The sequence below is a fragment of the Ailuropoda melanoleuca genome, chromosome 6, assembly GCF_002007445.2.
Source record: "Ailuropoda melanoleuca isolate Jingjing chromosome 6, ASM200744v2, whole genome shotgun sequence".
Classification (NCBI taxonomy): Eukaryota; Metazoa; Chordata; class Mammalia; order Carnivora; family Ursidae; genus Ailuropoda; species Ailuropoda melanoleuca.
Genome location: NC_048223.1, coordinates 75,718,914 through 75,734,923, shown reverse-complemented (window position 1 = coordinate 75,734,923; position 16,010 = coordinate 75,718,914). Strand labels below are relative to the sequence as shown.

General features: G+C 47.0%; 1 long non-coding RNA gene across 1 annotated transcript; it reads right to left on the bottom strand.

Annotated features, from left to right (window-relative positions):
* Positions 1 to 10,934: 10,934 nt before the first annotated feature.
* Positions 10,935 to 15,789, bottom strand: LOC117802699. The gene is made up of 2 exons (XR_004626170.1): positions 15,165 to 15,789; positions 10,935 to 11,450 (listed from the first exon to the last, which is right to left on the bottom strand). It is a non-coding gene; the product is annotated as an uncharacterized LOC117802699 (long non-coding RNA).
* Between the last annotated feature and the right edge of the window lie 221 nt (positions 15,790 to 16,010).

The following is a 16,010-nucleotide window of genomic DNA, read 5'->3' as shown; positions in this document are numbered from 1 at the left end:
CCAGTTCACCCACCACGGAGAGGCCACTCGCCAGTGTAGGAGGCCACACGTTAGCAAGAGACACCCGTGAGGCACCGACGACAGACGTCGAGGGAGACGGACAGCCCTGCTCTCGGACACCCGTGAGACACCGACGACAGACGGCGAGGGAGACGGACAGCCCTGTCCTCGGACACCCGTGAGACACTGACGACAGACATCGAGGGAGACGGACAGCCCTGCCCTTGGACACCCAGGAGACACCGACGACAGACGGACACCCGGGAGACACGGACGACAGACGGACACCCGTGAGACACAGATGACAGACGTCGAGGGAGGCACGCGGAGACCAGAAGACACTCTGCGCTCGGGGAAGAACCGACGCCCTGAGCACATCTGCTGTCCCCACAGCCGTCTGCAGAGCGCGCGCCGTCGCTACCCAACCTCCAGACGCCGAGCCGACAGCCCCGACCGGGTGTGGATGCGGGGAGGACCCTGCGGGGCCGAGGCCCGGGGAGCACGAGCAGCAGGTGGGCGGCGGAGGCTCCCTGACTGCAGACTGCCTGCGGAGCCCCCGGAACCGGATCCGTGTACGCGTAAACACGGACCCGCGGACCAGCCCAGCGGATCCGAGCCCAGAAAGGGGAAACCCCACAGCCCCACGCGCAGCTGCGCCAGGGACCCCAAGTCACCGCACACGAAGCCACGGAAACCCCACCGTCTACACAGCACGCCCTTCCTCCCCGGGGTCCTGTGAGCACGGAGCCCTCGGCAGTCCCCGCTCAGGCGGCTTCTCCTCACCTTCTCCTCCCGCGGCGGGTCCTGAGGAGACCCGGGTTCTGTGGGTGTGGACGCGCACCCATGTCCTCCACTGAGGCTCCTGTCCGCGTGGACGTGGCCCCATGTCCTCCCGAAGTCTCCACAGCGGGTTCTGAGGAGGCCGAGCTCCTGTCCTCGTGGACACAGACCCACATCCTCCTCAGCAGGTCGTGGAAGGCCAGGCTCCTGACTGTGGATGAGGCCCCACGTCCCCCCGGGCCTGGGCATCAGCACACAGGGTCCTGAGGACTTGGAACGCCTGAGCGCCCCGGAAAGCGCATGCCCCGCGGGAGTCGCGGAGCTGGACTCGGGCGCCCCCTGCGGGCAGTGGGGGCGGTGCAGGGGGCGGGGCGCTCAGTTCAGTGGAGCCACCTGTCCCTTCTGGGGTCCCTCTGAATCCATTACATTTGGAAAATTCAAACGGAAATGGAGTCCAATTGTCCCCTGACTTCTCCAGAAATAGAAACAATTAATTAGAAACCCTACGGAATTAAGCGAAATGCAGGCACAAGCTTTACAACTTACACCAAAATTCATTCAACATTGTAGATAAATTTAAAATGTAAAACTATCAAAATATCAGAAAGAAAACATAAAAGAAAAGCTACATGACCTTGGGTGTGGTGATGAGTTTTAACACACAACACCAAAAGCCAATTCACAAAAGAGAAAAATTGATAACATGAACTTCCTAAAATGAAAACTTCTGCTCTATGAAAGACCTTGGTCAGAAAACTAAAAGGCAAGCCACAAACTGGGAGGAAATATTTGCAAAACATATATCTGGTAAAAGATCTGTATTCAAAATATACAAAAACTATCAGAACTGAACAATAAGGAAACAAACCTCCTAACTGATAATGGGTAAGGATCTGAAAATGCCTGGACAAAGAGGATATGCAGATACAGAATAAGCATACAAAAATATGCTCGACGTCATCATTAGGAAAGTACAAGTGTAAATGACAGTGAGACAGCACTGCACACCTAGTCCAAATGCTGAACTCCAGAAACAAGAATACCAATTGCTGGAAGGTGAGGAATGGCAGCAACCGTCCCTTCAGAAGACAGTTTGGCCATTTTCTCCAAACCTAAATAAGTCTCACGTTAAGGTCCAACAATTGTACTTCTAGTATTTAGACCACAGCTTTGAAAAACTATTTCCAAACAAAAACTCACATGCAGTTATGCACAGCAGCTCTATTAATAATGGTTACAAACTTAACGAAGCCAGGATGTCTTTCCATAAATAAATCCATAAGCAAACTGAGTGTATCCATGTGAAGGAAATATGCCACCCAAAATATGCCTCTTTGGTACAAGGGTTATTTGGGCGGATTAATTTTAAGGAAGAGCAGACATAGAAGAATCGCTAAAAACTGGGTAAAAGTTGCTGTTTGGTGAGTGAAAGTTACGCTGATAAAGGAAGGCTCCATTTGTAAGCCTGTCTCCCTCTGTATCAGGGAAAAAATGACTAAATCTCAAGAAACTCTTACCAAAAGAGAAGGCACGGACTTAAATCTGTGCAACAACCATTCCCTCGTTTACTGTGCTCACCTGATAACATCTCTTAACTGGCCTTCCCACCACCCAAAATCTTTTGGTCTTTAGCTGAAGATGGCATTTAGGGCCGGGTCACTTCAAGGAGTTACTCCGTTTTCCTGGGTATCTCCCATGAATATGGGACGTATGCATCATATTAAACTTTGACTTGTTTTTCTCTTGTTAATCTATTCAGCAATAAAAAGAAATGAACCATCACCCCCATACAATGACACGGATGAACTTTACATTTTTCTAAGTGAAGGAATCTAGTCTGAAATGGTTACACACTGAGTGACCACACCATTTGTAGGAGATTCTGGGAAAGGCAAAATTAGAGGTGATAAAAGGATCAGGGGGTGAATTCCATGATAGTTTAATGATTTATACCTGCCATGATGCATTTGTCAAAACCCAAACATTTTGGGGCACCTGGCTGGGTCAGTTGGTGGAGCATGCAACTCTTGATCTTGGGGTTGTGAGTTCGAGCCCCACATTGGCTGTGGAGATTACTTAAAAATAAAACATTAAAAAACACGAACATTTTTTAAAAGATTTTATTTATTTATTTGACAGAGAGAGACAGCCAGTGAGAGAGAGAACACAGGCAGGGGGAGTGGGAGAGGAAGAAGCAGGCTTCCAGCGGAAGAGCCTGACATGGGGCTCGATCCCAGAACGCCGGGATCACGCCCTGAGCCGAAGGCAGACGCTTGATGACTGAGCCACCCAGGCGCCCCCAAAACACGAACATTTTTATATCCCAAAGAGTAAATCATAATCTACTGAAATTAAGTTATTTAGGATGTGGAGATGTCACAGGATGGTATAGGGGCCAAGGGCAGGCTGCCCCAAATCTGCCACTTCGGCATATAGATCATTTTAAAGTTACAGTTACTTAAGAGTCAGCCTATGAAATGAGGACACTCAGACCCTCCTCTGTCCCCCTGGAAGCAGGAAATCTATCCTCCATGTGAGGATGTCCCTGTACCAGGAGGTAAAGAGACTTCGACCTCACCAGAGATGGGCATTTGGAGCCCAGAAGGCTGTATAAACAACCCTTGTACTTTTTACTAACTTACTACCCCAGCCCAAATTCTGTTTAGAATTCCTTACTAACTGAAGCTCCCAAGATTAAGTTTTCTTTGTCCTGTGATTTCATCACAGGTTTGTTTTCTTTTTGTCCAAAAAGTATAAAACCTGGCTTCCTTGGTCATTTCTTTAGAACTCAGTTTCCTTGTTGGGTCTCCATGTGCACATCATTCCACTTTGGGGGGTTTTTTCTCTTATTAATCTGTCTCATATCAATTTCATTCTTAGTCCTGCAGTAAGAACTTTGGACCAAGGAAAATTTCTTCCCCCCCCAATGGAATATAAATGTAACACATAACCTAACTGTATTAGAAACATGAAAAATAAACCCTCACTGCAGGTTGTATGACAAAAGGTGCTGACCTAAGTATCTTTGGAAATGAATGGAATCTGTAGATTAAAGAAAAAATGCACTGTATGTACACAGTGGACTCTATTTAATAAAGTTCTTTTCCACCAGAATGGTAGCTAACAGTTCTGAAAACACCACATCTGTAATCTGGAATGGAGCAATGAATTAAATAAATGGCAGGTGGGGAGAGCCAGGTTTGTCACTGTTAGAGTAGGAAGTTACAGATGGGCAATGGAGAAGATCACAATATCCACGTGGTGATGGACCAGGTTGGAGACGTCAATATAAACTTGTCTTTAGCTTCATATGGACACAGACAGTTCCACGTAGAAATCTTTAATTAGGTGTGTTTACATAGGTTGGAACACATGCATATATTGTCTTGCGTTGTCCTCTGAGCACATTCAGTTCCCACAGGTGAGACTTTAATACCATTCTTTAATAAAAGGAACCAGGGCTCTTTGAAGAAATTCCTGACACTAGGACTAAGTAAACATAGGACCCAGGATAATCTTGAAGTATCAGAAAGTAAGGAAGTACCAAGAAAAACCCCGCAAATATAAGTTATATCAAAGGGAAAGTGGAGCCTATGGAAAGCCCTCCCAATAGCCAAGCAGGAATGAACCAGCAACCAAATACTGTAGCACTGGAGTATAACCGACAGCCTAAAATGACGACCCTGGTGTCCACACTGGTAAAAATAAATGATCAGTTAAAAAGGAATCCACAGGCCCCAAAGTGAAGTCACTTACCTTAAGAGACCCAGATCAGCAAACAAGGACTTACTAACTAACCTAACTGCAGTTTCACACATACACACTCCATGTAACCTTTAACCACTCACCCTGAATAATGGTCCCTTCTGGTCCCCTTAGGACAGTGACCCTGCCTCAAACAATGCATCCTTTGCTAATACTTTCCTTTTTTTGATTTCCTCTCTGCCTTTAAAAACCTATCCTTTCTGGGGTTCCTGGGTGTCTCTTGGCTTTGGCTCAGGTCATGACCTCAGGGTCATGAGATTGAGCCCCACAGTGGGCAACACGCTCAGTGCAGAGTCTGCTAGAGATTCCGTATCTCCCTCTTCCTCTGCGCCTCCCCCTCTCATGCTCTCTCTCTAAAAACAAATAAATAAATCTTTAAAAACCTTTCCTTCCCTGTAGCTCAAAGGAGTGCCTTTGTGTTTTCTAGATGGGATGCTGCCTGAAACATTAATTGTTCAATGAAAACAATGGGATGGCTTAAATTTTAAATTACATAGTTTTTTTTTTACAAATGGGTTGAATAGAACTCTCCTAACAGAATTCCAAACAACAGACGTAGACATTCAGCTATCCATCAAGTAGGAGGAGCTGACTTCCTCTCCCACAGTGTGGGCTCCACATAGCGTCTTCCTGCTCGAGAAGACACACTGTACGCACATGGGAGAGAGTAACTCATGGTGGGGAAGCCTGACCAACACGGCCTCAGCCAGCTGACCAACGTTAGCACAGTGACAAGTGACCTCCAGAGCATGTTCCCTTAATATAAAGTGATGACAGAGCACTTTACCTTTGTGATCTGCTTCCTCAAAACCCATAACCCCAGTCTAATCGTGAGGAAAACACCATAAATCCAAATGCAGGACTTTCTACCAAACGCCTGACCAGGTCTCTTCAATGCTGCCAAGGCCATCAAAACAAGACAAGACTGAGAGATTGTCACAGCCAACGAAAGCCTGAAGAGACATGATGAATACGTGTCACATGGCACCCTGCACGGGATCCTGGAGCAGGAAAAGTAGAACAGAGGGAACCTGAATGAAGTATGGACTTTACTAAATAATAACGTATCGATATTTGTTCATTAATTGCAAAAATTCTGTAGAAAAACAGAAAGAGAGTAGAAATTAAAGGTCAAATAAGAGAAACCTATTGCATCAGACTGGAAACCCAGAGGAAATGGGTGATTTCCTAGTAAAAATACACTTTAACAAAATGGACCCTAAAATAAGGAAAATACAAACAGACCAATTAGCCATCCAGGGACCTCTTGCTCCTGCTCATTCTCCTCCCACTGTTCTGGGGTTTTCCTCTCCAGGGACAGAGAAGGAACAGCTTCCCTAAGACCGGACCCCACCCACTGTCTCTTCTCCCCAGCCATGTCCCGCCCAGTGAGGACAACTTGCTCAGGGAGTCTCAGGGACTGTTGACCCTGATGTGTCAGCTAGCAATTTTTGGATGGCAAAGGACTAAACACATTTACTAAAGTAAAATGAATTAATATTTTTTAAATGGTGGAAATAAATTAATACTTGCAAGAGGCAAGTTAAGAGTGTTTTTGGACTGGGTGTTATACGCAGCTAATGAATCATTGAACACTGCATCAAAAACTAATGATGCAGTACATGTTGGCTAATTGAATTTAAATTTAAAAAAGAGTGTTTCTGGACTTGGCAAGCCCAGGGGCTCACACTCTCACAGTGTGACCTGGACCCTCTCCAACCCTCCATCCTGCTAAATGCTCTGGGGTAGCCCCATTCCCAGGCACAGTCTCTCTCACTGCAACTGGGGCCTCCCACAACTCCAGGCTGACACCCACTCACCATCCGTTCTACTGGGAAGGGTTTCTCTTTCCCTTGGGTTCCATGCAAAGTCATGACTTTCAGTGTCTTTGGCTCGGCTTGGGTCACACTCTCATCCTTGAAGCCATTAGAGCACCCGGAGAACAGATCATGGGGTTGGGTAGACTTGGATCATACGCCCATCTCTGAGCTGGGTGGAGAGTGGGGTCTGCCCTCTGGAACTGTTTGGATGGGAGGCAGGTGAGATGTGGTTCCCAAGGGCAAGCTGAGATGCTGGACTTGGACGTGAGAACGGATGCCAGGCTGGGAAAGCAGCACATTCCACATCACTGGTGGCGGACTGCACGGCTGTGGAACCTGAAGCCCAGGGAAGGAAGGGGTCACTTAGGGTCAGGGCTGCAGCCGCCCATCCAGTGCTCTTGCTCTTCTCCCACAATGGCAAGACGCTCTTCCACTTGCTGAAAAAGCAACTTTGCTGCTGGTGGGAAACAAGACTCCTGCCCTGGGCACTGGGTCCTCTCGTCTCAGAGACTGGAAGGCACACAGACCTCACTCATGTGCCTGGGAGGAGGGAGCCCCGGAGTGACATGTGCCCCCCAACACATTAATCACCCATCCCCAAAGAACTAATTGGCTCATTTTCCAGTCTCTTCTCTCTCCTTTACAAAGAGAGAGACCAAATATGAGGGTGGTAAGGAAATTATTGCTCAGTGAAGCAGTGGGAGACTCAAGATTATTCCACAGCATGAAATCCACACTTGGCAGGCTTTCTAGGGTCATGCATGTGGCTCTCTGACACCATACAGCCTCAGCAAGAAACTGCCCACTGGGAGACACAGGTTCTCCTATATCCTTGATTCTTAACAAGTATGCATGTCAAATACTTACATTATAACCGGAGCCCAAAGGACTGCAGGGCCAGTCTGCTGTATGGCTGTTGTGGCCACGGGCCACATTCAATGTTACCTCTCTTACAAGGCTAGGAGGCTGTGAGGGAGGATTGCTTGTCTCAACCACACAGACACTGGGAATGGAAACACTCCAAGGGGCTGTCTACAGCGCCCGTGGACCTTTGAAATTCCCAAGAGCACAGTCAACTCAGTGATTGACCATGGGGGTTATCAGGACCTGAATTGGAAGACCACAGATCCTTCCTGGATGATCGGAGGCCAAAGATGGTCCTGTCTGAGACCTGACTGTCTACTGCTGATTGCTCGGCTAGGACGAAGGATCCTACCAGTGCCAGGAGGGCCCCACCACCCCATAAGAGGGCTGCACACAGGGGCCGGTAGTCCACTGCAGCCAGTCCTATATAAATCCATACGTGTCTACTGAGTGCCCTCATGGGTCAGGGCTGTGTTGAAACCTGCGGCTGCCCAGTGAGAGTGGGGCCAGCGGCACCCTTCCCAGGTGGGAGGATGGAAGAACCCTGTATAACCTCTAAGGCCCTCCACACCCTTGACTGCTGTTGAGTTGGATCTGAAACAGTCAGTGACCAGGCAGACATCTCATACTTCTTCCGTTAGTACCCAGGACTGAGGGGCTGAAGACCAACACTCCAGTTCAACCTCTGATGCATGTGTGACCCTGCGTGAGTCCTGCCCAACCCAGAGGGCCAGAGAGATGGGGAGGGGGCAGAGAAAGCCAGTTATGCTAACCCTCTCATCTCAAGCCTGGCCCTGACCCCAACGCATGCTCCCAACCATAAAATCCTAACCCTAAACCTTAATGACATTTTGTTTGCACATTCACCACTGATGGACATTTGCATAGTTTCTACATTTTGGCTATTGTTAACATTGCTAGGGGTTAGGGGTTCCAGGTTCAGGGCTTGGGTTCAGATTTGGGGTTCAGGTTCAGGGCTGGCATTAGGTAGGGGTTTGGGTCTGCAGTTCAAAATTCAGAGCTAGAGGTTCAGATTGGGGTTTGGATTCAGGACTCAGGTTAAGAGTTAGGGTAAAGGTTAGAGGTTACAGATTTTCTTCAGGTTGTCATCATAGATCCAAAATTTCTTCCCAAAGGGTCTAAATGTGAAATCTATTTACTCTGGGTGTCATGAGCAGGTTCAGAGTTAGGGTCCCAGGAACTCCCTACCAAGAGTGTTCTGATGCTCATCTGACAGGTGCAAAGAGGCTGCCTCTTCTCTCAAACAAGCCCTTTGCAGAGAGGGATGAGCCAATGCTAAATTCGGGATCATTGTGTGTTTCGTGGAGGTGTGGAACCAAAACCAGGACTCATGGAATATGAAACAGGAGACAAACAATTCATGGACTCTTTATTCTTCCACAATAACAAAGATCAAGTTTAGCTCCAAACAGAATCTGATGATGTTTCCCCGGAAGGACTACAGTACTAATGATGTAAAATGAAGAAACCCTGTTAAAAAGAGGGGTGCCTGGGTGGCTCAGCCGTTAAGCATCTGCCTTCAGCTCGGGTCGTGATCCCAGAGTCCTAGGATCGAGCCCTGCATCAAGCCCCGCATCGGGCTCCCTGCTCGGGGGGAAGCCTGCTTCTCCCTCTCACACTCCCCTTGCTGGTCTTCCCTCTCTCGCTGTCTCTCTCTGTCAAGTAAATAAAATCTTCAAAAAAAATTTTTTTAAAAAAGAAAGGAAAAGAGTTTTGTTTGAGCCCAAGTCAGGACAGCTGCCAAGCATATACGATCTTCACAAAGAAGACAGTGCTCGGGGAAGAACATTTGGTGCAGGGTTACATATGTTTTTTACACAAAGACTTACAAATCATCGTGACCAAAGACAGTCCAGAAAGTTTTATCTTTATCCTGTGTTTTTAGTATATGCCAAGCTGTCTGACTTTAATCTTATGGGAACCAGGGAAATTTCTTTCTTTTTCTTATCTTGTGCTCAGAATGTTCCTTTTGGTTTTTTTGTTTGTTTGGTTTGTCTGTTTAATGAAGCAGACATACAACGTGTGCTCCAGGAAGAAAGAGAGCCCATGTTTTGAAGTTCTGCTAAGTCGTTTTGACCTTGTAAATGTGAAAGTATAGCTTCCCTGGGAGCCCAGGAGCCAGGCCCACAAGCACTAAAAGGGAAAATTTCCTTTACCATTAATCACTACTGGAACCACAAGAGGGCCCCCTCCCCCGGGCTTAAACTAATAATCACCGGAAGATACTTATTTTATTCCAAAATAAAATTTTATTAATAACTAATTGGATGCCAGTGTACAATCTGTGGGGGTGTCACCAACATTTTCAGTATGCAAATACATACAACGCAGGCAATGTTGTAACACACCGCTCACTGGAGTACCAACTACAAGGAGGGCTAATAGAAATAGATCTACTATTAAACTCAACAGGAGCACCCTTTAAAGGCATTTTATGAGGATACCTATCCATAAGACCTAACATCTCCGTGTAAGCAATCCATCCATTAGAATCATCAATGACAACAGCCTGCTGACCTCTATAACCAACCCATCATTTACCTAGAGGCTTGTAATACACACTCCAACCGCCAGAGACACACTTCTCAGCAACAGAACAGGACTGGCCCACTCCCGAGGAACCAATTCTTACAGGGACAGATATCTTAAAATCCCACTCCTTGGAAATTCCAGCCATTAGGACAAAGTCACAGAAACCATGCCCAAACTTCACAAAAGGGACAGGTATCTCACCACTAGAGGCTGCAGAACACCACCCCTGTCACGGAGTAACCCCACAGTGGACTCCAGAGGCGTCCTCTTCTCAGGATTACAAGGGCCACTACATTCTTCCAATACCCCATCCTTAGAACAAGACCTCTTATTGTAGTCAGTCCTGTGTGCAGGCTCACGGCGAGCCCTGCGAAAGCCAGACACCATCTTGAGTACTCAGCCTCTCATGCCTGTCCTAGCACCCCCTCTCCCCAACTTCTCTACCAACTATGAAATACTTGGAACAAGTCTGGCCATACTCCACCCAAGAGGCATATTCTTCATCTGTGAAATTACAGTGAAACGACACTGACCCCTTGCACCTTCTGAACCTAGGTAAACTCGAGATCCAGGTTGGCCAGGGCTGCAACCTCTACCCCCTGCTCCCCACACCCCCTTACCCTTATGCCCTCCAGACCGGTTTCCACTTAGCTCATTCTCAGCCACTGTCTCTGCAGAATACTTAATACTAAGCCAGCACCTGGGACCTACTCAATACTATAAATTAATAATCATTTCATCAGCCTCCAGGCATCCCCATGCCATCCCTGCCAGCAAAGGTTCCTCTGCTTTGGGCACTTGGGAACAGAGCCCTGTGGAGGCGTGCTCTATGTGGTACAAAGGAGGAATGCTGCTCCCAGATTCTCCTGCCAGCTCTCCAGAAAAGGGTTTTCAGTGGTATTTCAACTCTAACTTACCTTATAATCGCACGTCCACATGTCTGCCACCTAATAGGAGTGGTATTAATTAAATGACCTTGGAGGCCACAGGTGATTTTAAAGTGCTTTCTGATTCATCAGATAAGATGACCAGTTGCAGTTTGGGAATTCACTGTAGTTTACATGGCAGTGGTGCTCAGAAATGGAGCTGTGAATATGAGTGTGTGAGTTTGAGTGTGTGTTTAGCCACAGTAATCAAGTAGAACACACCTTCTCATGATTATAGAGCTTTGGTTTAATTGGTGCCAAACAGCCCAAGATGATCAAAAGCAGTAAATACTATGGCATTTATGCTTGTCATTCTCTTGCCTTTTTTCCTTTTTAAAATCAATTTAGATATTAAAATGCATCATGGTACCTCTTTTTCAGCAAACCAGTCAAAACGATGTCCCTGAAAATATTTCCAAGCAGCTTCCCCTCCTCTGCTGTCCTCTGGAAGCGAGAACAGATCCACCTCAAACAGGAAAATACCTCCCAGAGCTTCACTGTGTCTTAACAGCTGCAACTCGGCTAATTTCCAAGTTCCATGTTCCCCCCACTTCTCCATAGCATTTCAAACCGTCTGAATTATGTCCGCTTCTTCAATGGGGTGCTTTATTCCTGGGAAAACAGCAATCATGTGGTCACCTGGGTGCACTGGACAAATTCTGTGGCACTGAGGATGGCCCTGGTGTCCCCAATCATCCAGAACACACTTCAAGGAGCCCCCACAGTCTGGAAGCCTTGCCTCCTGAGGAGTAAGGAAAAAGCAGTGAATGAATAACTCAGTCTAGGCAAAAGTTGTAAAGCCAAACATTATACTACAAACTTTGGTCCCCATAATCTTTGGTTTTGTGGTATCTTCTGCATTTTAAATTTTGAAAAGAAGTTGGTAGCCTTAGCAAAGACAGCTATCCGGTTTCTGTGGCAGAACAAACATCCATCTCCCTTAGGCCTTTTTCTGGGCTTTTGAAATTTCTGTTTGCCTCCAACTCATGGGACAGTAAAAAAAGTTATCTTTAATGTTGGTAAGGCGAGTGCTAACTATCACAGGGTTGGACAACAAACTGAAAACAAGGCAGGCGGTCCAAATACATTTGTGAAGGCAAACAGATTCCACCCTTTTCATATACAAATCTCTCTGAAAGGCTCAGGAGCTGGCCTGAAGAGAGAGGGGTGGCCTTCTAGCTACTTCAGAACCTGTTCACCTAAAATCCACTCTCAGCGACTGCAGAGCTTCCCAGCTAGTCAAAAATGTTCAACATCACTAGCCATCAGGGAAATTCAAATCAAAACCACAAAGAGATACCACCTCACACCAGTCAGAATGGCTAAAATTAACCACTCAGGAAACAACAGGTGTTGGTGAGGTTGTGCAGAAAGGGGAACCCTCTTACACTGTTGGTGGGAATGCAAGCTGGTGCAGCCACTTTGGAAAACAGTATGAAGGTTCCTCCCAAAGTGGAAAATAGAGCTACCCTATGACCCAGCAATTGCACTACTGGGTATTTACCCCGAAGATACAAATGTAGTGAAAAGAAGGGTCATATGCACCCAGTGTTCATAGCAGCAATGTCCACAATAGCCAAACTGTGGCAGGAGCCGAGATGCCCTTCAACAGACGAATGGATAAAGAAGATGTGGCTCATACGTACAATGGAATATTACTCAGCCATCAGAAAGGATGAATACCTACCATTTGCATTGACATGGGTGGAACTGGAGGGGATTACGCTAAGTGAAGTAAGTCAAGCAGAGAAAGACAATTATCATATGGTTTCACTCATATGTGGAACATAAGGAATACAGTGGAGGACCATAGGAGAAGGAAGGGAAAACTGAGTGGGAAGACATCAGAGAGGGAGACAGACCATGAGAGACTCTGGACTCCAGGAACCAAACTGAGGGTTAGAGAAGGGAGGGGAGTGGGAGGATGGGGTAGCCAGGTGATGGGTATTAAGGAGGGCACGGGTGGTGATGAGCACTGGGTGTTATAGGCAACTAATGAATCACTGAACATTACATCAAAAACTAATAATGTCCTATATGGTGGCTAATTGCACATAATAATAAAAAAAAAGAAACAAAAAAGAAAGGAGCAGAAAGGTAGGAGTGTCCCAGTTTGCTCTATCCCCCCAAGGCATCTTTGGAAAGGATGAGACACGGTTCTATCCCACCAGGTACAGGGGGCTTCTGTAGGGGGTCCGTCTTGTATCTAAGAGAAATGTGAGGATGGAACTTTTTGTTTTGAAGTTGGACAGTGCTTATCCCTAATTACCCCCAATGAACAAGCTACCATTCTTTTCTAACAATACTAGTATCAGTAACTTAAATATTCTATGGGAAAGACAGAAAACCAGAGACCTAAATCTTGGCAGCCCTGTTGCTGAAATGAAACAAGGACTAGTTGTGACCTCAGAGGACTAAACACACACGCGGGTGGAGAGCAGTTCTCAGGAAGTATGCCTTCAGGAAGTAACCACAGTTACCATGTGTAAGTGTCTATATTCATTTCTCAGTCATCTTTATGACATTCCTTGAGATGTACCTTAATGCTCTCGTGTGGATTGAAAATTTAAGTCTGCCTTTTTCTGACAAAAACTGTGTGATTTTGGACAGTCAACCAACAAACTGCAGTGTTTGCAGTAGTGACTCTGTAAGGCTTTAAGTATGTACACAGGCTCAGCGTCACTATTTTTTAGACGCACATCACAGATGACAATGCCCACTACCATTTCAGGTGTGTTTTGGGCTTCTCCTACACTAAGGATATCAAGGTGATCACTTCTTGCCGTGATTTCAGTTCACCTGCTTCCATCTGGTATGAGTTGAGAAAACATCCAAATAAGTTAAGAAGTATGTGCTAAACAGGAGGCTTCAACTGGACTTTAAAAGTCTGTAAGGCCTAGTTTTAGTACAGGGTTCTGTGAGCCTAATTTCTGCTCCTGGGTTACTTCGCGTTTAGGGCAATATACTGACAGATTCTAAAAGACCAAGATTTCAAGAAATGGGAGTGCATTTAAATCATTCATCTTTTTTAAAATTTATTTTTATTTGAGAGCGAAAGAGAGCATGAGCGGGGTGGGGGGCAGAGCGAGAGAAGCAGACTCCCCGCTCAGCTTGAGGANCGAGAGAAGCAGACTCCCCGCTCAGCTTGAGGAAAAAAAAAGTATAGCAGCCATTCAAATTCTGGCCTGCAGCCACCATGAACCTTGTTTGTGAAACTGGATTTCGAAACAGAATGTAAAAAGCTCCTTCTTAAAGAACAGAAACCCAGAACTCCAGTGCTCCAGAGGCATCCACATACTTGGCAATCATCTCCAGACCCCAGGGACTCCTGTCTGCGGATAGCAAAGCTCAGAACAAGGATGTGTCTGCAAAATGATAGTTCACAAATTGACAAATCACCCCAAGACAGCTGATCTTCAGCAACTGGCACCTTGCTACCAGTCTCAGGTATCTCACCAGTTCTTTAACTGGAAATTGTGTGATGTGCGTGACAGAGTACCTTCGAGGGGCAGCCGTAGGGGTAACAAGAGGAGGAAGAGTTGAAAGTTATTTTGTAATACTGATAAAGCAGCAACACTTGTAATTATTAGTCTTTTTAAAAATACAGACCTAAAATGAGAAAAACAGCACTACATATATACCCACACCGAATTTCACAACATAACTTATTAAAGGTAACAATCTCAAAAGTTAATATGCAAAACTCGATGGTCAGAGAAAGGTTTCTACATTTAAAATTCACAGCTTCAAAAGTGTAGATTGACTATCACTGTTTATTGGACATCTGTTTCTTCTGTCATAAATAAGCTGTTTGTGTCTTTTGCCTGTGTATTTAACAGGGTGTTCAACTGTCCTTTGTCACAAAGAAAGTTTTGTTATGTTAGGAGACAAGAGTTCATGTCACAGGTGGGACTTGGGAGCATGGGAAATGTCTGCCTAGGTAAAGGTTATCAAAGGAAATTTTCAACTTTTCACATTTGTGGGCCCTACTCCTAGCTCCTTAACAAGGTCAACACGAACTGGCCAAACCTCAAAGCATGGGCTCTAGTTCTGCCCTGAGCACACACTGTACCCTGCTTCCTTACAGAAAATAACCAAAAAGGAGCACTCCGAACACAACAGGTAATAACAAGTAAGAAACTTCCCAGGTTCCCATAAGATTAAAGTCATACAGCCCTGCACACACAGGAACTTAAAGTCTGCAACTTTCTGAAATGTTCTTTGTCTAATAATTTGTGACTTTTTATGTAAAAAAATGTATATAATCCCATACCAAATGTTCCCTTACCACAGCACTGTCTCCCTTGTAAAGACTGTGTATCCTGGGCAGCTGTCCTAATCTGGGCACGAATAAAACTCTCTTTTTTAAGAAATTCTAAAAAGTTTGTTCCTTTTGCCTCGAAAGACGAATGGGCCCCCCGCCCCGCCTCCGCCCAGGAGTGAGTTCATAGTGTACCTGGCAGGTACCCCTTCAAGACCAGGCAGGTGCCTCCATCCAGGAGTCCACGGAACATGGGTGAAAAAAATAACTGAAGGTTTTTAAATCTTTCATTATGCGGAGAGTTTTCTTCCGAAGCTATTAAAGCTAATCACAACTAATCGATCACTCTGCTACACAAGCAAAAATCTGAAAATTCCGTAACACGCGCCCGTTACTACTTAAATATTAGAAGTCAGCATATTCTCAAAAGATCAAAGAACGCAAGGCCCTCAATTGCTCGTGAAAGGGAGCGAGAACAAAGGAGACTGGAGACGCCCGCCCTGACGGTGAGCGGAAGCCGCCTGCACAGCCCGGCGGGCGGCTGGTCCACCGGCGCGGGTTCACCGTGCGTTCGCCGCCGCGACTCTGGGACGCCGCGCCCCCTCCACGCACAGCACCGTCTCGCCGGCCGCTCGAGGCCCGCGGGCCTGTTCACCTCAAAGAACTCGGCAGAAGCAAGAAACGGCGCGCCGGGCGACCCCTCGGACCCTCGACCCGGCCGCGGTCAAGCAGGGAGCCAGCCCCCCAACCGCTCGCGTCGGTCAGAGCAACAGGGACTCAAGACCCCCTCCGCCGCGGCGCCCGAGCACCTCGGGGGGCGGGACAGGGCGCGTCACTTCCGGAGGCGGGGCGGGCCACTCGACACCCCGGCGAGCTCCCGGCAGAGCGGCGCCCGGCGATCAGCAACCTGATTGGGCCGCGCTGAAGGGCGCGGGACCCCAAATTCGCTTCCCATCAGCCCCCGCCAGCCCGTCCCGCGGCCGCGCGCACGCCCGCGCGCCCGCAGTCCGCGCCTGCGCCGCGCCGCCATTCCGGGAGGCC